Source organism: Perognathus longimembris, chromosome 5, assembly GCF_023159225.1.
Source record: "Perognathus longimembris pacificus isolate PPM17 chromosome 5, ASM2315922v1, whole genome shotgun sequence".
NCBI lineage: Eukaryota > Metazoa > Chordata > Mammalia > Rodentia > Heteromyidae > Perognathus > Perognathus longimembris.
Genome location: NC_063165.1, coordinates 74,880,331 through 74,903,257, shown reverse-complemented (window position 1 = coordinate 74,903,257; position 22,927 = coordinate 74,880,331).

The following is a 22,927-nucleotide window of genomic DNA, read 5'->3' as shown; positions in this document are numbered from 1 at the left end:
CTGCTTCCTAGACAGGAGGGTGGAATCGAAATTCCTATTCTCTGACAGAATTTGCAGTATTTCCCTCTCTGGATCATCCTTCTGGAGTTAGGTGACCTCGTGACTTGCTTTGACCCATGAAGTGTTCCCAGAAGTCATGCATATCAGTCCTGAGCAGGGATGCTTGGGGCCAATGCTCCATTCTCTAAATTTTAGTCTTCTCTTGCTGCAGCCATCATGGAAATAGGAATTTGGTTAGAAGCAGCCAGACTGGAGCAGACAGATGCAGTGCATTCATTCAGACTGTACTAATGGAGCAAAGCACCACTGTGCAACCTTGGACAAAGCCCCATTAGAAACTGGGGATAGTATTCTCCCACTCATTATGTAACCTGATTGGCTTGGAACTCACTGTGTAGCTCAAACTGGCCTTGCTCATCCTGCTTCAAACTCCTCCTGAGTGCTGGGACTACAGATAGGCATCACCATGTCTGGCCCAGATGTCTATTTAAATTTACATAAACCATTATTGATTCCTGGTTGTGAATCAAGTTATGGCAGGAGTAGAGCATATTGAGAGAGCGTAAAATGTAGACATCTTTAAATCTGAGATTTGATGGGAGATTTGATTTAAGAACGAATGGGAGCTGGGTTCTGGTGGCTCATTACCTGTAATCCTAACTGCTCAGGAAGTTGAGATCTGGAGAATTGCAGATCTAGCTCACTATGGTAGAAAAGTCCTTGCGTTCCCATCTCCAAAGTAAGCAGCAAAAAGCTAGGCTCAAGTGGTAGAGTACTAAGTAAACATGCAAGCCAAGCAAGAGCAAAGTCTACCCCATCAAAATACAGACTTTACATTTTTTGCAACAACCCACATAGCTTCCTTCAAATGTCCATTCATTCATTCATTCTTACAGTTGCCACAGGACTGGATATGTCAGGTATTCAGAATTTTAGGTAATGGTGAGCTATTTAGAATTTGCTACTTTATCATAAAGATTATCTTACTACAGTTCCTCCAGCTTTTAAGGTTGCTGTGGGCTGGGGATATGGCCTAGTGGCAAGAGCGCTTGCCTCGTATACTTGAAGCCCTGGGTTCGATTCCCCAGCACCACATATACAGAAAATGGCCAGAAGTGGCACTGTGGCTCAAGTGGCAGAGTGCTAGTCTTGAGCAAAAAGAAGCCAGGGACAGTGCTCAGGCCCTGAGTCCAAGGCCCAGGACTGGCAAAAAAAAAAAAAAAAGGTTGCTGTCACCCAAAAGGAAAATAAACAAAGTTTACATGTTTCAGTTTACAAATTTAGAACAATGGGGTTTTTTTTTTTTGCATTTACATTTACTTTAAAACGAGAGAGAGAGAGAGAGAGAGAGAGAGAGAGAGAGAGAGAGAGAGAGAGAGAGAGAGAGAATTGTGACCATCATTTCAAAATATATGAGTTTGGGTTGTTTTGGAGAACAAATGATAGATACTTAGCAGGGTACTGGTGATGCACACCAATGATCCCGACTGCTCCCGAGCCTGAGATCTGAGGATCCAGATGGATTTTTCTGTCAAGGTTGGCTTTAAACCACAACTGTCACATCTCAGCCTCCTGAAAAGGTTGGGTTACGGGCATGAGCCACCAGCACCCAGTTTCAGTTCTTTTCTAACTGAACAGAATCCCTTCTTAGGGAGTTGAACTTTTCTAGTTGCAAATGTTTCCTTCTCTGAGAGAAGACACATGATTTTCTTGTCTCTGCAGCCAGCTTTCCTCCTCACACCTGAATCGGCTCCCAACTTCGGTCTGCTTGCCAGATGGCTGGGTGTTTTAAGGACCTGGTTGGGGGCCAGAACACTTTAGAAATCTCAGCTGTGTGCATGCCAAACTCTTGGCTGGAAACTAGGCCTTGAGATCCAAGCTCCAGTGCTGGAGAGCAGCAACCTCATCTCTTTTCACCTCGCCTGGCTTCTCACTGGGCAGGCAGAGGCAGGGCTCCAGGCCATGGCCGAATTTCTTCCCTCTGCTCTCGGTGTTGGCTGAGAGAGCTATATTCAGTGACCTCCTAAAAGCCTGCCATTTTGAAAACATTGTTGTTTCATGTTGATATCATGTAACATTTCAATTTGGTGGAGTTTTATTAGGTACATCGAGGACTGAATCATAGGACTTGAGTATAATTTATAACTATACAAACACAGAGAAGAAACTTATACTTGAAAATATTTTCTGGTGAGACTTTCCCATCAGAACAGTCAGCATACTGCTGGTGAATAAACTGGAGTTCAAGAAACTGGTCTCTTTGTCCTTTTCCTAAAATCACTTAATAAGCTTATGTCCAAGACTGAAGAATCAAGTTGAAATGTCTCCAAATGGCCAAAGATGGGACTATTTAAGCATGAATACAAACCATTGAGTAAAAGATTAAATACATTTTAAAAATCTGTAAATTCATAATAAGCATAAACAATAAAATAAAAATGTGCACCCGTCTTAGGGCTTGAAGTCAAGCTCTGGGCACTGTCTCATAGTTTTTGTGCTCAAGTCTAGTGCTCTACCACTGAAGCCACAGCTTTATTTCTGGTTTTCTTGTTGTTAATTAGAGATGAGAGATTAACAGACTCTCCTGCCTGGGCTTGCTTCAAATTGTGATCCTCAGTTCTCAACCTCCTGAGAAGTTAGGATTATAAGCATGATGTACCATTGCGCAACCACAATGCAAACTTAAAAATAAACTCATTGGTCCCTTCAAAGGATGTTAGTGATCCAATATCTGGAATTATTCTGAAAACAGCCAAGAAGCGCTGGGTTGACTTTTCTGTGGGACTTGTCTTCTTAGCTGTGGTTTGATTATCGACCCAAGTTCATGTCCTAAAACCTTAATCCATAAACTCATGGTGGTGGATTTGGAGGTAAGGTCTTTGAGAAGGAATGGGGTAAAATGAGGTAATACCATGATGGGATTAATGGCTCAAAAGAAGAGAATCTTGAGAAGATTCCTCCCACCCCCTACCCCGTCTTCCCTCTTGCCACGTGAAGGGCTTCAGCAGGTGCCAGATCTTTGGTTTTGGACTTCCTAGCCTGCAGAACTATGGTAGTAAATTTCTTTGCTTTATAAGTTAGCCAGCCTCTAACATTCTGTGTTAGTAACAGAAAGTGGATGAAGATACACACACCTTCATTCTCTAGGAAGAGTGGGAGCATACTGTCAGTTTTGGGCAAATCTCGGGTGAATTAAGATAGAAGGTAGGACTACCCGTAACTACTAACAGCCCATGAAGAGAGATATGTGAAGATGTTGTGCAGCATGGTGGAAAATCCAGTACCACCTATAAAACAGTCCTTCCTGAAGCCTGACTCAGAGCAACCATCTGAATTTATTAATCAGGAGTGGAAAAAATGCCAGCAACAATAAGCAAAATCAGACAGTGGGAAACTCACTGAGAAAAGTGATGAATTGTTGTCACATTATTTCAAGGAAAAAGAAGAGGGGAAGTCTGGGTGCTGGTGGCCTAAGCCTGTAACCCTAGCTACTCAGGAGGCTGAGATCTGAGGATCACAGTTCAAAGACATCCTAGACAGGAAAGTTCATGAGACTCAATCCAATTAACCAGAAGTGGAAGTGGAGCTGTGGCTCAAAGTAAAAGAGCACTAGCATTGAACAAAAGAGCTCAGGGACAGTGCATAGGCCCCAAGTTCAAGCCCCATGACTGAAAAAAAAAACCACTTTGAAGAGGAGGAAAAAAACAACAACCCATAGATAAAACAAACTCAGGACACATAAACCAAATGCAGTTTATAGATTATTTGGGGATTCTGAAGCAAATTTTATTTTTTAATAAAAGACAGTCAGTGCATGTCCATGGTTTCATAGCAATAGGAGTTTTTGTTTTGTTTTGAGGTTTTTTTTTTACATATTACATTTTTAGAGATACTTTACTGAAATGTTTGTGGATAAAATAAGGTCTAAGCTGGCACTTGCTTCTGTCCATTATTCAATGTGGAGGAAGAAGAACTAAAATTTATTTGTTTTGTTTATGCTAGTACTGGGGCATAAACTCAGGGCCTGGGCACTGTCCCTGAGCTTCTTTGCTCAAGGCTAGCACTCTACCACTTGAGCCACAGCGCCCCGGCTTCTTCTGTTGTAGGTGGTACTGAGGAATCAAACCCAGGGTTTCATGCATGCTAGGCAAGCACTCTACCACTAAGCCACATTCCCAGCCAAGAACTCAAATTTATAAACAAAATCTCTGAGAGCTTGTTATGGTTGTAGTTTCATAATATGTATAGTCATGCTCATTTTCTAATGTCTTCTTTAGTGCATGTATGAAATTGTCCATAATAAAAAAAAAAAAAAAAGGCTTTTGCTGGGTACCAGCGGCTCATGCCTGTAATCCTATCTACCCAGGAGGCGGAGATCTTAGGACCACAGCCTGGGCAGGAAAGGCCATGACACTCCTATCTTCAATTAATCAGCAAAAAGCAAGAAGTGGACACGTGGCTCAAGTGGTAGAGCACCAACTTTTAAGTAAAAAGCTCAGGGACAGCACACAGGCCCTGAGTTCCAGTCCCAGGATTGGCACCAAGAAAAGGGGTGAAAGGCTTTTTAAAGGGGTTAAAGGCTTTTAATCCTCAGTCACTATCATGTTAAGCCATCTACCAGAAAATATGTTCCTCAGAAATAAGAATTTACCTGGCTGGGAATATGGCCTAGTGGCAAGAGTGCTTGCCTCCTACACATGAAGCTCTCGGTTCGATTCCCCAGCACCACATATATGAAAAACGGCCAGAAGGGGCGCTGTGGCTCAGGTGACAGAGTGCTAGCCTTGAGCGGGAAGAAGACAGGGAAGGTGCTCAGGCCCTGAGTCCAAGGCCCAGGACTGGCAAAAAAAAAAAAAAAAGAAAGAAAGAAAGAAGAATTTACGTCAGCACAGTAGTTCATGCCTATAATCCAAGCTATTTAACGAGCATAAAGTAGGAAGATTGCAGTCCAGGTGATCTTGGGTGAAAATACAACACCCTATCTAACAAAATCAAAAGGGCTGGCAGTGTGCTGCAACTCTGCAACCTTAAAGGCTATGTGTCAAGCTGAGATATGGCTGGAAAACGCATTCTAAACTCTAACAAATTCACTTTAGCTTGATGCTTTTATAAACACTATCTCCAAATAAGGTCACGTTCTGAGAGGCGCTGCACATAGGACTCCAACACATGAATGGGAGAAGGTTGAAGGGGGAATGAAGAGTTAAAGTAAACCCCATTTTTCAGGCAGCCCCCGTTTTGTTGTCTGTTTAAACTATGAGCAAACCCAGGGCAAGCTTATTAGGGCCCAGCTGGTCAAGAACTCTAACCGCTGGGGAATGCTTAACTCTAACCGCCCCCAGAATGCCTCGAGCCCTGAGCCAATCAGATTTGTACCCGTAATCTTGCTTGCTTGAACACCTGATTGCTGTAACTTTGGCTTTTGCCTTTATAAGCCCTGTGCAATCGCAGCTCGAGGCTGCCTCCTAACCTCCGCTGTGTCGGTGGGTAGGCCCGCTTGAATAAAGCCTTGCCTTGCTTTTGCATTTCTGAATGTCTGAGTCTCGGTGGTCTTCTTGGTAGTAGTTTTGCAACTTGGCATAACAAAGGTCATGATGCCATCATGACCCTGCCTCTTTGTCCTTGGGGGCAGTTGCATTAGCTTAGACTCCTCGTTGGTCTTTGGGCTCCCAAATCACATTCTTGCCTGGCTTCTGACACCCTCCCAGGACTGTGGGTTAATGTCACCCCTTCTGGCTCTGCCAGGTTTTCTTTCTCAGGTTTTCTTTTTTTACTGCACAAAATTTAAAGCTGAAGACTTTCTCCCTTCCTGCAAGACCAGGACTCAAACTAGGACCTAATACTTTTGGTCACTGGCTGGCTAGTGCTCTACCAACTGAACCATGCCTCCGACTCCTAAAAACTCTCTCTCTCTCTCTCTCTCTCTCTCTCTCTCTCTCTCTCTCTCTCTCTCTCTCTCTCTCTCAATGTGTATCACTCATTGGCAGGGACCCTACCACCTGAGCCATGCCTCCACCCCTGCCCTCCCCAACCCCACCAGCATTTTTTTTTGCCAACCTCCAGTGGCCAAGCCTTCTGCTGGCTACTATTCCTTGGATTGGATTGTCTTCAAAGAGCTCCTGCCCCTTTCAGGAACTTGGAACATGGTTTCCATATCTGGAGGACATGGGTAGGTAATAGAGCATCTCTCCCCTACTGGCCTTTAATTCTCTTCTCTTTGGATGGCTTCAGTTTTAGTTCTCTCTTCAGGACACATTATCACTCTCCTTTCAAGGTAATTCCACCCCACCCCCACCCCCACTCCCGGAGTTAGCACAGCCTTCTTCACAATCTCTTCTGAGCTTCCTCAGCTTGCTTCCCTAAGAGCTTTTCATCTTCCAGATTCACACCCCGGGGTTGCTGGGAGTGTGGTTCAAGTGGTAGAGCACCATGCTTAATAAGCACAAAGTTCTGAGTTCAAACTCCAATGCTGTGGGGGTGGGGTCAGAGGAGGAAAAGAGGAAGGAAAGAGGGAGGGAGGAAGGAGGGAAGGAAATATCAAGCACTCATGTGAGGGACTCTTGTTCAAATCTGTCTTAGTAACTTGCTATGACCCCTGGAGCTCATGCACAAACCCAGCATTCAGGAGCCCTCAATATGTAAGGATTACCTCACAAAACCATCATCAATGCTGTCTGCCATCTGTTACCAGAACAAGCAAAGAAAAAGCCTTAACCTGTCAGACCTGTGACCTAGACCTGTGGCTAGCTTGTCTGCATTCTTCCTCACCATGTTTCTGATAGTCCACATGTGACAGCTAAGGGCTCCCATTTCTCTTAGCTAAAAAGTGCCAGGCATTGTTAACCTGAAACTTGAGAGACATTTGTGCTAGTCTTGTGATTTCTAAGTGGCAGGTGTGCCCCAGGCTACTAGGCAACGTCAGTCATTGCATTCTGAAACCTCAATTGCAAATAAAAACAACAATACTAAATGAGTCCTGTGGGAAGATAGGACCAGAGACAAGAGAACCAAGAAAAGACTGAGAAATTCTAAAGGCACAGACCTGGGAGAGGGGATAGGCGTGGGACAGAGTGAGTTCTGCTCAAAACCACTCAACATCAACCTAAGGCTGGGTAGGAGTGGTGAGAAAGTTATGAAGCCAAGCAGATGTGAGTTCAAATCTCACTTCTGTCTCCTCATAGCTCTGTAGTTCTAACCACATCTTTGCTCCCGCATCCTCATCTGTAACTGAGAGCAACTGGTCTGCGGGGAGTACAGGAGACAACGGTGTTTATTACAGAGTAGATCACCAATGCTAATCATTATTGCTAGTGTTATTACTAATCCATTTGTGTATACTTGTGTACCACCCAATGTATTTGCTTATATATTTCTAAATGAATTCCAGCTTCCTCATATGAGAGAAAACAGGCAAACTTTGTCTCTCTGGACCCAACTTCACGTAACAGAATCTTTTCCAGGTCCTTTTTCTTTGCAAAAGATGCACTATCGTTCTTTCTAATAGTGAATACAATTCCATTGTGTACATAGACCACATTTTCTTGAACTATTTGCCCATTAAGATGTTGCCATGATTTTTGAAGAAGGAATAGAAGCTGAAATATCATCTTTACATAGGATACATTAGAGTTCCTCCTTTGTATTTCCTTGAGCATCTTTAGAGAGGCAACAACAAGTAAACAGAAGGTAGGAAAGGCTATTGATTGGAAAATTTGAGAAAATATGTTTTGTCCAAAGGAAAAAGTTACTTATGCTATATCTATCTGCTATATCTAAAGAAGTTATAATTAACCCAGAATATCAACTGACATACTGGTAGTTGCTTGTGTTTTTAATTGAATTCTCTTTTTTTGTGTGTGTGCCAGTTCTGGGACTTGAACTCAGAGCCTCACCCTCTTGGGAAGCTTTTTTGCTCCAATCTGGTGCCCTGAGGCTTGAACTCAGCCTGGGTATTATCCCTTAGCTTTTGCCCTCATGTCTGGTGCTCTACCACTTACACTATACCTCCACTTCTGGGTTTTTGCTGGTTAATTGGAGATAAAAATTTCTCTGACTTTCATGTCCAGGTTATCTTTGAATCACAGTCCTCAGAACTCAGCCTCCTAAGTAGTTAGGATTCCTTCTTTGCCTCTTCTGGCTGGGGCCTGTTTTCCCAGTTCCCAGTCTCCTTGGGTCTCTTCTGGGATGAAGGAGGGCTGACGGGCTGAAGGAAGTCATGGCTTGGGTTTTCAGCACCTGCCAGCTGCAGCTTGTTTTCCCCCCTCTGAAGTATATTTCTCTTCCCAGCGGAGGGAGCCTGTGTTTCTGGTCACATGGTGTGGTAGGAAGCACACGGCTTTGATCAGGGTTTGTTCCTGTTTTGTCAGGGTGGGGTTTTGTTTAGTTAAAAGTTGGGGACACCTTATTACTTTTTGTAATAAGGCTGCAAGCTTTAAACCAGATGCAGGAGGGGTGGGTAACAAAGAAAATAAAAGGAAACAAGAGACGACTTGTATGAAAAGGTGACTACTTCCTTTGTGTGTGCTGGGAGACAGACAAGGAAGGCCATGTTTGCTAAACTACAAGGGCTAGGCTGCATCTCCATCAACACCTTCCAGATGTGTTTTCAAGACCTTGATTTCTCATGGTTTCCTGAACCTTGACTCAAACCACAGAGTGTTTAGAGCCTTATTTTAAAGGATCAGGTATTTTTGGTTTTGTTTTAGAGCCTTACTTTAAAGGATGAGGAATTTTTTGTTTTATTTTATTTTTGCCGGTCCTAGAGCTTGAACTCTGGGCCTGGACACCGTCCCTGAGCTCCTTTTGCTCAAGGCTAGCACTCTACCACTTGAGCCACAGCTCTACTTCCAGCTTTTTCTGCAATTAATTGGAGGTAAGTGTCTCACAGACTTTACTGCCCAGGCTGGCTTTGAACCATGATCCTCGGATCTCAGCCTCCTGAGTAGCTAGGATTATAGGCATGAGCCATCAGTGCCCAGCTAGGGGATGAGTTTTTACACCCACTGTTTGAGCATAGTTCCTGACATGAGATGTTGATGTCCAAGTCAGCACTTCTGTAGTGTCGACTCTATTTCCCGGGACTAACCCCAATAACATGATCCCTTCTGTCGTTATTATCATTTCCATAGCATGACTTTAAGAGTGTCTTTAAAATTGCCTTGTAACTAAGCCATATGAAGGCAAATGATCCCGAGCCACATCTCCATTCAGCTTTCTGAGAGTTAACTGGAGGTAAGAGTCTCAGAGACGTTTCTGCCCAGGCTGGCTTCAAACCACGATCCTCAGATCCCAGCCTCTAGAGTTGCTAGGGTTACGGTATTGAGCCACCAATGCTTGACTATTCTATTGCACTTTACAGATACTATTATTTCTTCAGTCATACATTTTGTCACTGTAGTCCTACAAGTCTTTAATGTGCCTGCAACCTTAGGCTGGTGGCTAGAGATTCAAGAGGACACCCACTGTTTGCTATGGGTATAGAAACCAGGAGGGTCAACTTCACAACAACAAAAATCCTCACTGAAATGAAGCAAGGGTGTAGCAGAAATGGAAACCCTGATGTGATATGTTCAGGTCAGCCTTGGGCCCATAGCAATGCTCACTCCACTGAGAAGCAACACTCTATTTTTGGAACAAACATTTTTCAAGACTGTCTTAATATCCTAAAGTAAAATTCACAATACATATATACGTATATATTCAATCACATATAGATGCATATGATTTCATGCATGTGTGCATATATAAATGTGTACATATGCATACATGTATATGTATACATAAGTATCTATATATGTATGTATGTATGCATACACACACACACACACACACACACACACACACACACACACATACTTCCAAAGGCTCATAGGACTTGCAGTGCTGTGAAAATAGCCTATATGACAAAGTAATGGTGGGTACATGTTCCTACATATTTGTCCAGACCTCTGGACAGCTAAGTGGTAGAGCGGCCCTGAATTCAAACTCCAGTCCCACACTAAATGAGTGAATGAACAAATAAGCAAATAAAAAACAAAACAAGCCAAGTGAAGGTGGTTCACACTTGTAATCCTAGGTACTGAGGAGGCTGAGATCTGAGGATCAAAGCAGCCGAGGCAGGAAAGTTCATGAGACTTTTATCTCCAATTAACCACAAGAAAATCAGAAGTGGTGCTGTATTTCAAAATGATAGGGTGCAAACCTTGAGTGAGAACGTTCAGGGACAATGCCCAAGCCATGAGTTCAAGCCCCACAACTGACAAAAGAAAAAAAAATCAAATAGAACAAAACCTCACAGAGAGAACCTTACTTTGGATGATAATTGCAACAAATAGACCAGTCTGGTGAGGGATATTGGTAACAGTTATGCATATGTGGAAAATTTCTGTGCCTTCCTCTTAGTTTTTCTACAAATCTAAAACTACTCTAAAAATAATAAAACCAAAATCCTATTACTTTCTTTTCTCCATTGCTCTTTCTGGTAACCTACCTTTCCCCCTTTCCCATTACCCGAGAAGCCTCTTCTTTTTTTTTTATTTATATTTAACTCCTGATAGCGCCACTCCTCACAGCTGAAGTGTATCTCCACACCAAGCATACCTATTCCCTGTCTCACTCTCTTCTTTACTCCATGTCTCTTCCCTCATCCCCTCTATTCCTATGTTACTGTACAAAAAGCCAGCCCCCGGTACATGTAGTGAGTCTAGATGTACAGATCAAGCTACCAATGGTATTCTACTGCATGTAAAAACTTTACTGCATTTTGTGTGGACATGGTATTAATGCTGAGATATAGTCCTACACAGGTGGTGGGAAATGGCTTATCACCTAACACCTAGTCCACTGAAAACACAGAGAACAGCTGAGCAGGAAGACTTCAAGCATCTGAAAGCCCATGTCCCAAACAGTCTTCAAATGAGTAAAGTGAATGCAGAAATGCAAATATAAGAAAGCAGTGTAATACAATACACCAAGAGAATAACAATCATTAACAAAGGAACAGAATGATAGTGAAGTAAGAGAACCCTCATACACTGAGCTCAAAGGACTGTTAATAAAATGTTCAGTGAAATGAAAGAGGATCTCTAGAAGCAAATTTGTGAACACAAAGAGGATACTAAGAGAGAAATAATGGAATTCAATGAAAACACAGATGATAAAAAGCTAAAGAAAACCTAAGCGAGTACAAGTAAAAGGCTAAATAAGTTGAAAGAAAATGAGTTAGATGGCTAAAAGAAACCAAAGAAGGCACAAACAAATTAATGAAGTAAGGAAGTAAATACAAGACATGAAGAAGGACCTCAATAAAGAGATAGAAATGTGGAGGAAACATGATCAAGCTGAATGCCAAAAGATAAAAATTAAAACAGAAAGCTTCACTTAAAGAACAGATGATATGGAAGACAGTTTCTGGGCTTGAAGGAAGAACAGATATAATTGACAGGGAAAGAAAAAAACAAATATACAAAAAAAATTCCAAGAATTATTAAAGGAGTTTGCAAGAACTTCAGGCCTCAGTTAAAAGACCAAATTTACATCTGTAGATATTGAGGAAGGAAAAGAGAAGGCAACTAAAGACATAGGAAATGTATTTAAAAAGAATAGCAGAGGGGCTGGGGATATGGCCTAGTGGCAAGAGTGCTTGCCTCCTACACATGAGGCCCTGGGTTCAATTCCCCAGCACCACATATACAGAAAATGGCCAGAAGTGGCGCTGTGGCTCAAGTGGCAGAGTGCTAGCCTTGAGCAAAAAGAAGCCAGGGACAGTGCTCAGGCTCTGAGTCCAAGCCCCAGGACTGGCCAAAAAAAAAAAAAAAAAAGAATAGCAGAAACCTCCCCAAATCCTGAAAAAGAAAAGCCCTTCCATGTATGAGAACACCCTACAGGCCTGATCAGCAAAGAACCTCTCAATGACACATTACTATTACAGAAAATAAAGAAAGAATGCTCTAGGCTGATGTGGGAAAATGGACAGGTTACTTTGAAGAGAAAATCTATCAGAATAGAAGCAGACCTCCCAATAAAAATTGTAAGTCAAGGAACATTGAAAGTAAACCACTGACAACCCAGAATACTCTAGCAAACCAAGCTTTCATTCATAACCAAAAAGCCAACAAAATACTCAGGACATAAAATAAAAACCCGAAAGCCATTTATCACCCCTAAACTAGCACTGTAGTATACATAGATGGGGAAAAAATATACCCTTCTTTTTTGGAGGGGGTGGAGGGTATTGGTTGCTGGGGCTTGAAATCAAGTTGTAGGCATTGTCCCTGAGCTCTTTTGCTCAAGGCTGGTGCTCTACCACTTTGAGCCACAGTTCCACTTCCACTGTTCTGGTGGTTAATTGTAGCTAAGAGTCTCATGGACTTTCTTGCCCAAGCTGCTTTGAACCAAGATCCTTAGATTTCAGCCTCCTGAATAGCTAGGATTACAGGCAAAACATATACTTTCTTAAGGTAAAGGTTGGAAAAACAATCTTCCAACCATATGAACTGTGAAAACAGACTGCAGTAGAGATACTCATAACTGATAAAGTAGATTTCCAATCATATTTAGTAAGAAAAGATTTTTTTTTTTTTTGGCAAGTCCTGGGGCTTGGACTCAGGGCCTGAGCACCGTCCCTGGCTTCTTTTTTGCTCAAGGCTAGCACTCTGCCACTTGAGCCACAGCACCATTTCTGGCCATTTTCTGTATATGTGGTGCTGGGGAATTGAACCCAGGGCCTCTTGTATACGAGGCAGGCACTCTTGCCACTAGGCCATATCCCCAGCCCCAAGAAAAGATTTTTTAAATCCAGTTATTTCATATTAATAAAGGGAACTTTCTATCAAGAAGACATAATAATTTTTAGCATATATGCACCAAAAAAATCATTGGACTTAAAACGCACATAGCTAGGTATTCATGGCTCACACTTATAATCCTAGCTACTCAGGAGGCTGAGATCTGAGAATCACAGTTCGAAGTTAGCCAGGACAGGAAAGTCCCTGAGACTTTTCTCGCCAATTAACCAGCATAACGCTGGAAGTAGAGGTGGCTTAAGTGGCAGAGTATGAGCCTAGGTCCCGAGTTCAAGCTCCAGTACTGGCACAAATAAACAGACACCAACACAACATTAACTCCCTACTCTAACCAATAGATAGATCATCTAGGTACAAACTCAACAAAGAAACCTCAGATTTAAATGACAACTTAGACCTAACAGACATCTGTAGAGGGTTTCATCCCTTAGCTGTACAATGCCCTTTTTTTCTTAGCAGCATATTGAACATTCTCCAAAATAGACTATATTGTAGGTTATAGAGCAAATCTTACCAGGAAGATGATGTGTTTTGTCAGAGAGGGAAGAGGCCAAAGAGAGGGGGATAGATGAATGGAAAAAGGAAGGGTGGGAAAATACAAACACAATATTCAGTGTGAATGTGAAAATGAAATCAGGTAACTTGATGGGTGGAAGGGATTGGGAGAAATGGAAGAGGTGACACTGATCAATATATATTATACTCATAAACTATCATGTTTAATTGAAACCCCATTGTATGACTACTAAAAAATAAAAATGAATAGATAAAACTACATATACTTTAAGAACATAAAATGGTACTTATTGGCTTGGTAACTCAAATAGTCTAAAAAGTGTTGTTTCTGCTGGCTTGATGGTTTTTGTGATAGTGAAAAATTCTTGGTAAAGACTGGAACAAAAGAAACAAATGTCTCCCAATTTATATTAAAATTGAATAACAAGAAAAATCAAAGTATAACAAAGTCACACCAAGAAAGTTTTGTGTTTCATGTAAAACAGATTTTTGTTCCAAGCTCTTCTAATAATAAGTCATCTTCATGAATTCCCAGAGAAGCATGTTAAAATCGTACATGAGGCAAAATAAATTCTTTGCTGAGCAGAAACAGTCCACACATTATAGATTTCCATATCTATAGAACCTTTCTTTAAAGCCCATAATATTCTCTTTACAAAAAACTAACCAACTCAAACTCTTGGTAGGTTTCTAAAACCCCTAGAGAGTACACCACCCCTGCATCAACCTCTGGTCTAAAATTTCCAGGTTAAATAACTTGGGTTCAAGGCCTCTTGACCTCTTGAGCTTAAGTTTACTTGAATTTGGTACAAGATCCTTTTCTAGAATGATGCTATAAACAGATAAAGATGTTTGAGATTTTGTTCCAACTGATGGTCCTCTGTCTAGCTGTCTTATTGGACTAGAACCATTGTTCCTAAAGAAGGAGTTGCTATTCTGAATCATATTTGGTAGGCTTGCTCTCTACTGCCTTTTGGTATGAATTGAGATACATTATTAGTAGTCATCACACAAGGTTGATTATCAATCAAATGAGCCAACTAACGATGTGCTATCGTTTTGATTTGCCCGCCCCCCATTTCTGATGTTGGAAATCTAATTCTTTAGTGCGAGAGTATTGGGAGGTGTTTGGATCACAAATGGATTAATGTCTTTTTCATGAGAGGTCTTGCTGTTTAGTTTAAAAATTATCTTTAAGTAGTTGCACAAAGAGGTTTCAACTCAACATATCAGTTTGTGAATAGAATGCATCGTTGTTACTTTCTTAATTTATTTTTAAAATTGTTATTATAAAGATGATGTATAGAGAGGTTACAGTTACATAAGTCAGGTAAAGGGTACATTTCTTTTTGGACAATGTCTCCCCTTCCCTCCCTCTCTCTCAGTTGTCCCCTCCTATCCCCACCCACAAGTTGTATAGTTCACTTTCAACAGTGAGTGCGACTGCTGCATTCTCCCTCCCCCTCCATTTCTGTGCCCCCCTTACCCTCCCAAAGACAGATACATGAACAAACAAGACAAAAAGAGAAAACAATAACAAAAATCCCTCTTGCTTCCGTTGCCTGGAGTCCATTTCAATAACTATTATTTTATATGATCAAAAGCATACACTGCATCTTGATCAGTGTCCCCCCTTCGTCATTTTCCTTCATCTTTCCCAACCCCACTGACCTTCCAACTGAGCTCTGGCTTTCACGGAACTAGGCTTGTTACCATGAAAGTGCATTATAAAACAAATTTTCAAACATCTTTACCTATTCAGAACATCATCCCACAAAATGGTATTGTACCAAATTCAAAGTCCAATTAATATTCATAGAAAGCCTGTCCATGTGGGTCAGCCAACTATTTCATTCAATGAAATGGAAAAAGGAAATCATGCAGCGAATGATCTTGAACGCACCATTATTCAATCTCGTATGGGCTAACCTAATGTACCCCCAAAATCAAATCCTCAGATATACAAGCCTTCCATCAGCTCCAGTCTAGCACACAGCAAATGGACAACTTTTTTTTTTTTTTGACCAGTTGTGGGGCTTGAACTCCGGATGTAGGCACTGTCCCTGAGCTTCTTTTTGCTCAAGGTGACTGTTACACCACTCGAGCCACAGGGCCACTTTTAGCTTTTTTGAGTCGTTTATTGGAGATAAGAGTCTCACAGAGTTTCCTGCCTGGTCTGGCTTCAAGCTGTGATCTTCAGATCTCAGTCTCCTGAGTAACTAGGATTACAGGTGTGAGCTACCAGCACCTGGCTTGGACAACTTCTTTGAACTTACCCATTATAATCCTTTTGCACAGGACCAACCAATGATACTCTAGACAAATACAACCAGAGTTCCACCATCCAATTACATACTAGGACACTGTTTGCTACTTATGCTAGCTGAATGGTCATCTACTGTGTTTCTGAGGTTGCTGGTGGGCAAAGACATGCCTTTGCATCCCACCTTCTGCACCTGTACATCTATTTCCCAAGCAGAGCAACATCTCTTTCCCTAGTGGCCTTGATGAGGGGGATGCCGGGGTCCTGATATCTCTTTAGCATCTGCTCACCCGGCACCGTCTAGACATAGATATGTGGTTCCATCTCATGAATTGAGAGCAAAGATCAACTGCTCAGCCACACAGTACTCTAAGACGAGGCTAAAATAATCCACCATCTTCCTGTTCCTTTTGCCAAATCTACTAGCACCTTCAGTCATACACTTAAAGTGGAAACCCAGAAATTGTCTTTCTGTCAGACATCATCCCATTTAGCAAACAAAGACTAAAAAGGTTTATCTAGTATAATATAGTTTCTATACTTCACTCTGTTTACTAACAAGATTTTTTTTGATTCATGGTTGATTGGCTTTTTATTACTTGAAATTTTACATTTTGATCTACTGGAATTTGAACTTGCTTGCTAGGCAGATGTTCTACCACTTAAGCCATACCTCCATCCCCAAATTTTACATTTATAACACACACACACACACACACACACACACACACACACGAGTAAAGCATATAATTCAATGGTAGTAAGGCCAATCTATTCCTCCTGTATCTAATAGTCCTCATAGTTTTTACTTTTATTGCTAAGATCTTGGATTTCTTCATGGGTCATATCAACACAAATCTGTTTTGATTCATGAAGGAGTGAAGAGCCTTTTTTCATCTTTGTATTTTATAGAGTTTGCTGTTACAGCTCCCTGGCTTTCAGACTGATGAAAATAAGTGGAGATTCCAGATGGTGCATCTTCATAATCTTCCTCGAGAAGACATCACACCTAAGATGCAAAGTTCCTCAGCACTATCCTGATTTGAAAGTGCCATGATACATTTAAAATGATATTCCAAGTCCTTTCAACAAATCATATTGGGGGAAAAATAGTCATCTACAAGAAAGTGTAGACAGAACCTCACTCTACACCATACAAAAATTAACCAAAAATGAATCATATATAGAAGAGCTAAAATGAAACTGTTTGGGGAAAAAAGCAGAGGAAAAGGCTTTTGACATTCGTTCTGGTAATGATTTGTTGTACATGACTCAAAAAGCACAGCCAAAAAATAAATAAAGATAAGTTGTCTTTCTTTGAAATTTAAAAATTTTGTATATCAAAGGTTATAATCAACAGACTGAAAGAACATCCCATGAAATGGAGAAAACATTTGCAAATCATACATCTGACTAGGAATCAATATCCAGAATATATAAGGAATTCCTGCAATTCAACAACCAACAAAGAAAAATCAAGCAATCTGATTTACAAATGGGCCAATGACTAGAAGTCATTTTTTCTAGAAAAAATATGCAAATGGTCAATAGGCCTATCAAAAGATACTGAACATATAAGCTGAGAATTGGTGGCTCATGTCTGTAATACTAAAACACTGAGATCGTGGTACCAACCCAACCCAGGCAGGAAAGTCTCATGGACTTTCATCTCGAAGTTGGAGCTATGGCTCAAGTGGTATAATGATAGCTTTGAGCAAAAAAAAAAAAAAAAAATCTCAGGGACAGGGGCCCAGGACCTGAGTTCAAGTCCCAGGATCCCCTTTCCCCACAAAAGTAATACCACCTGTCGTACAACAGAATTACTATTTTTTAACCATAAAACAGAAAATAACAAGAGTTAGTGATGATGTAGAGAATTTGAAACCTTCTTGTCTTGCTGGTGAGAATGTGAAAGGGTACTGCTGTGGAAAAAGAAGAATAGAAATCTCCCCCCCCAAAAGAAAATTAAAAGTGAACTTGCCGTGTGATTTAGCAATTCCACTTCCAAGTGTTGAAAATGAAGTCTCAAAGTTGTATTTGTGCATTTGTAGCAGCATTATTCAAAACTCTGAAAGATAGAGTCCACCTGGAGGTCCACATAGGAATATAGATGGAAAAACAAATGTGGCATAAACACACAATGAGTTCCTTGAAGAAAACTCTGATATGTTCTCCAACATGGGCAAACCTTGAGGATAATATGCCAAAATGAAACAAGGAGTCACAAAAGAAAAAAAAAATAGTATGATCCCAATTATATCTAGCACCTGAAGTAGTCAAATTCAGAGAGCTAGAGACTATAATGGTAATTCCCAGGGAACAGAGAAGCTGTTACTTACTTTTGTGAGATCAAAAATAGTTTTGGAGCTATGTACTGGTAGATCACACATAAAATCCTAGCTACTTAGGAGGCTAAGAGCTAAGTATCATGATTCAAAGCCAGCACAGGTAAGAAAGTCCTTGAGACTCTTATCTCCACTAAACTACCAAAAAAGCAGGAAGTGGAACTATGCCTCAAGTGGTAGAGCACCAGCTTTGAGCAAAAGAAGCTCAGGGACAGTGCCATGGCCTTGAGTTCAAACCCCAAGACTGGCACACAAAACACACACACACACACACACACACACACACACGCACACACACAACACATTTAGATATCTATTGTTCAACAAGCTAAATGTACGTATTACCAAACTGTACAATTGAAAGTGTTTAGATGGTAACCTGGATATTATTTTATTTTTAAAAAGCAACTTAATGCCACATGGCACTCATGGAAGTGATCCAACCTCTAGTTATGAAACACTGGCATCTGCGCTTGCTTTGAAACAGCATCCACAGCTCAAGCCAAGAGTCAGAGACTCAGCTTGGGGAATGAGGGTCGCCTCAGGTGTCACCAGTGATCCCACACCTAGGGAATTCAATTATTTTACATTTCTGAGGATTTGATCAAACACTGTTACAAACCTCTAAAAATAAAACTGGGGTGTGAGTGGAATAATGTTTGTAAAACTGAAGAGTCCCTTACTAAGGGAAATGTTTTAGGAAAGAAAAAACTATCACCATCCACCTCACTTTGCTATTTCTATAAACATTGTCACATTGTTAAGAGGAAATTTGTCTAGTCGTCTGAGTAACCTACCCCATTAATGACTCATCCTTTTTCACAGTAAGTAATATTTAGTTTCCAGAAACCAACCTTTGAAAGCCTGCTTTGTACAACTGTTGAGGTCTGTCATTAACGAGGATTTATTTTTGGCGCTCAACCTTGGAGTTTTGGCTAATTGCAGTCAACTGAGGTAATTCTAGCTTAATTTTTGCAAATGTTCTCATGGCAGTAAAATATGGATCCCATAAATTATGTCAGCTCAGCCAGAGAGCTCAACTGAGAGCTGTAGTTCCCATTTTCTGTCAGCATTCCTCACTGGAAATATTTTTTTTAATTATTTAACATAAGTTACTGTTGGACACAATCTCCACTACAGGTGTTATCCACATTACAAAAAGGTATTGAATCCCAGAAGTTCTAGAAACCTCCATTCAAATTCTTGGCGGGGTGGTTATTGTGATTAAATTAAATTTTTTTTTTGGTACAAAGAGGTTTCAACTCAACATGTCAGTTTATGAGTACAATGCTTTTTTTTTTCTTCTTTTTGCCAGTCCTGGGGCTTGGACACAGGGCCTGAGCACTGTCCTCAGCTTCTTTTTGCTCAAGGCTAGCACTCTACCTTTGGAGCCAATTCCAGCTTTTTCTATTTATGTGGTACTGAGGAATTGAACCCAGGGCTTCATGCATGCTAGGCAGGCACTCTACCACTAAGCCACATTCCCATTCCTGTAGAAGGCATCTTGATCAATGTTGCCCCTTAGGAATTTTTATGCTATGTTTGTTTCCTCCCAATAAACCAGCTTCCATAGATTTTATTTTGTATTTATGTGATGCTGTCTTTGACCTCCACAAGACCAAGAGACCCAGGCACAGATAAGTTCAGTGACGTGCCCAAAGCCGTGTAGGTGCACTGGAGAGCCAGGACTCAAGTGCCTTTCCCACCTAGTCCCAGCCAACGTCCTCCTAAGAGAATCTGTAAGGAATAACATCTTTCAAGAAAGTGACTTTCTACTACCCACAAGGGAAGCCAAACCCTACATGGGCAGCTGGAGGCCACAGATTCATCTAGTAGATTTCTTCCTTCCATTTTCTCTTGTCTCATGCCTTGTAATCCTAGCTACTCTAGAGGCTGAGGTAGGAGAATTATGGTTCAGAGCCAGCTGGGGCAGGAAATTCCATGAGTTCAAGCTCCAAGACGGATACACACACACACACACACACACACACACACACACACGAATGAGATGCCCTGAATTGAAGCCCCAGTACCAGAAAAACAAAACAAAACAAAAAATGATTGGACTTTGTGAAGAGTGAATATGTAACTTAATTCCAGACCATTCCCTCCATTAACAACTCAGGAGCCAGGACTGGACTCATCAGGTTGCCACCACAAGCTGGGAAGGAAGGGGCTAGCCCTCAGACTCCAGGGCAGCTCAGAACATTCTGGAATGAAGGGAGGGAAGCCTTGGGAGGCCAGTGGGGGGAGGGGAGCTCATCTTGGAATGGATTTTGCTCCACCCCTTGTGTGGTTTCCTGGAAGAAAACCTTGCAGCACTGTGACCTGGAATAGCCTTGGGTCAGAGAAGCCAGGCCGAGAGCCAGTCTGGCTTAGCTTTCCAGAGTGAGACCTTGAATGACAGAGAAGCAGGACGCCTGTGTGGGAAGCTGGCTAGGGTAGTCACCAAAGGCCACGGACCCCAGTGATCAAGAACTACCACAAGGACCACATAAGCCAGGAATGGGCAGGTATCACCTCCAGGGCTCTGGAGGAGGCAGACATGACCCTGAGCCAGCAAGGAATGGACAGGGAGGCCAGGAAGCCAGCAGAAACTCCAGCAGAGCCAAAGGGAAGACTTGATCCTTCAATTCCATCCCTCCCTTCCCCCCACCTCCAAACCACGCCACCATGGATGGTGACATCACAAGCTCTTCCCCCAACTCAAGTGCTACATTGAGGAGGAATGGGAGATGTCTCCAAAGGAGACAACTGAGTCCCAGAAGGGACTAACTGGCAATCACTGTCTCTTTCTGTGATCTAGAAGGGGTGACTTGGCCAACGTGGGCTAACCATAGTTTTCCTATCTCTCTCATCCAGAGTAAGACTTCTGAGGGCGGGTGGGTGGGGGGGGTTCTAGGTCTGTTGCAAATGAGCTAAGGGACTTTCCTTTTTGTGGTGGTACTATAGTTGAACATGGTCTTGTGTTTGCTAGGCAGATGTTTTACTACTTGAGCCATGCCCCCAGTTCTTTTTTTTTTAATTCTAAAATAAACATTTATTTATCACAAGTTCTATAAAAACACAGCTTTTACAAAAATGATTTGATAGAAAACTATTTGACTCCACTGCAGTATTTGTGGTACACCACACCATTGCTGTACCTCCAGCTAAAGCTTCAAAGAAACTAATTTTTATAATGAAAATATCTACTATTTACTACAACCTGTCTTTGGAAAGACATTCTGAACAGACCAAGGTATTTGCTCGTTTCATTCCTAGGGCAGCTGGCAGGCAGTCCCTTGTAGTGAGTGTGTGAGTGTGTGTGTGTGTGTGTGTGTGTGTGTTAGTCAGTCACAGGGCAGCTTGCATGCCCCTAGTTCTAAAGTGGCTTTTCTTTGTACTGAGAATAGCATGCAAATGTACAGCTGATGTGTGTGTGTGTGTGTGTGTGTGTGTGTGTGTGTATACTAGGACTTGAACTTACAACCTGAGCAATGTCCCTTAGCATTTTACTCAAGGCCGATGCTCTACCACTTGAGCCACATGTCCACTTCCGGCTTTTTGCTGGATAGTTGGAGGAAAGAGTCTCAAGGACTTTCTTACCTGGGTTGGCTTCAAGCCATGACCCTCAGATCTCAGCCTCTTTTAGCTAGGGTTACCGGTGTGAGCCACAGTGCCAGGCTTCTGTGGGGCTCTTCCAAGATGAGAACTCTGGGGCTCAGTAACATGTCCAGGTCAAGGAAGATAAATGGTGGGGCTGGGATTTGACTGTTAGTCATCCCAACCCCTGATCTCAAGCACTTTTTTTTTTTTTTATGAACAATAACCCAGTAAGCTCTAAACACAGTAAGTTCTTATCATGTGCTCCAACAGCCAATTCCATGTCACTCAAGGAGCTCTTTAAATTGAAACTCAATGTGTTACTTGTAACTTCAAATTTTGTTTGCCATTGCATTTTTTTCCTATCCATTGTGGGGCTTTAACTCAGGGCCTGAGCACTGTCCTTGAGCTCTTTTGCACACTTTGAGCCACAGCACCACTTCTGGTTTTCTGGTGGTTAATTGGAGATAAGAGTCTCGTGTACTTTCCTGCCTGGGCTGGCCCTGAACTGCCATCCTCAGATCTCACCCTCTTGAATAGTTAGGATTACAGGCATGAGCCATCCCTGTTTGGCTAGCATTATATTTCTTACTTTGTACTTTCTATTAATTAATTAGAAGAAACATCAAAATATAGACATTCTTCCCCCCCCCCCCCCACTGCCCCCTCAGTCCTGGGCCTTGGACTCAGGGCCTGAGCACTGTCCCTGGCTTCTTTTTGCTCAAGGCTAGCACTCTGCTACTTGAGCCACAGCGCCACTTCTGGCCAATTTCTATATATATGGTGCTGAGGAATTGAACCTAGGGCTTCATGTATACAAGGCAAGCACTCTTGCCACTAGGCCATATCCCCAGCCCCTAGACATTCATTTTTAAGGCTACAAATATGTGTCTAGAAAATAAAGCAGGTCCCATTTTCAAATTTCTATTTTTATAAATTTCCCTTTTTATAAATCACAACTCTCACATTGGTTGTGAAGAATTTTCTCACTACAAGAATTAAAGCAATTATTAATTCTAGAAGCTTCATTCGTAGTTCATTTTATTTTGCAGTAACTTTTGCAGCTCTAGGTAAAACAATTTACTTTTTTATTTCTACTTGCAAGAGGAACGTTTCCACTCAAAGCCTACTGGAAACAGGAAATCAATTGTAGTTACACCAAAGTAAGGCATGTTACTTATTAATACGCAGAGTATTTTCCTCTCATGTCAAATTGAACAGTAGCATTAAAGGCCCACAAAGCATCTTAAAGGCTAAGGCAGGATTACACTAAAGGCTCAGCTCTGAGACAGGTTTATGTACCCTTCAGTGCACTTTCTTCAGGCTTAACGTCTTTTAGCCTATCTGGAGAGATAGCAGAGGGCAAAGTTTGTGTCATGAAATAGAACCAATCACCTTAGTTGAATCCATATTTA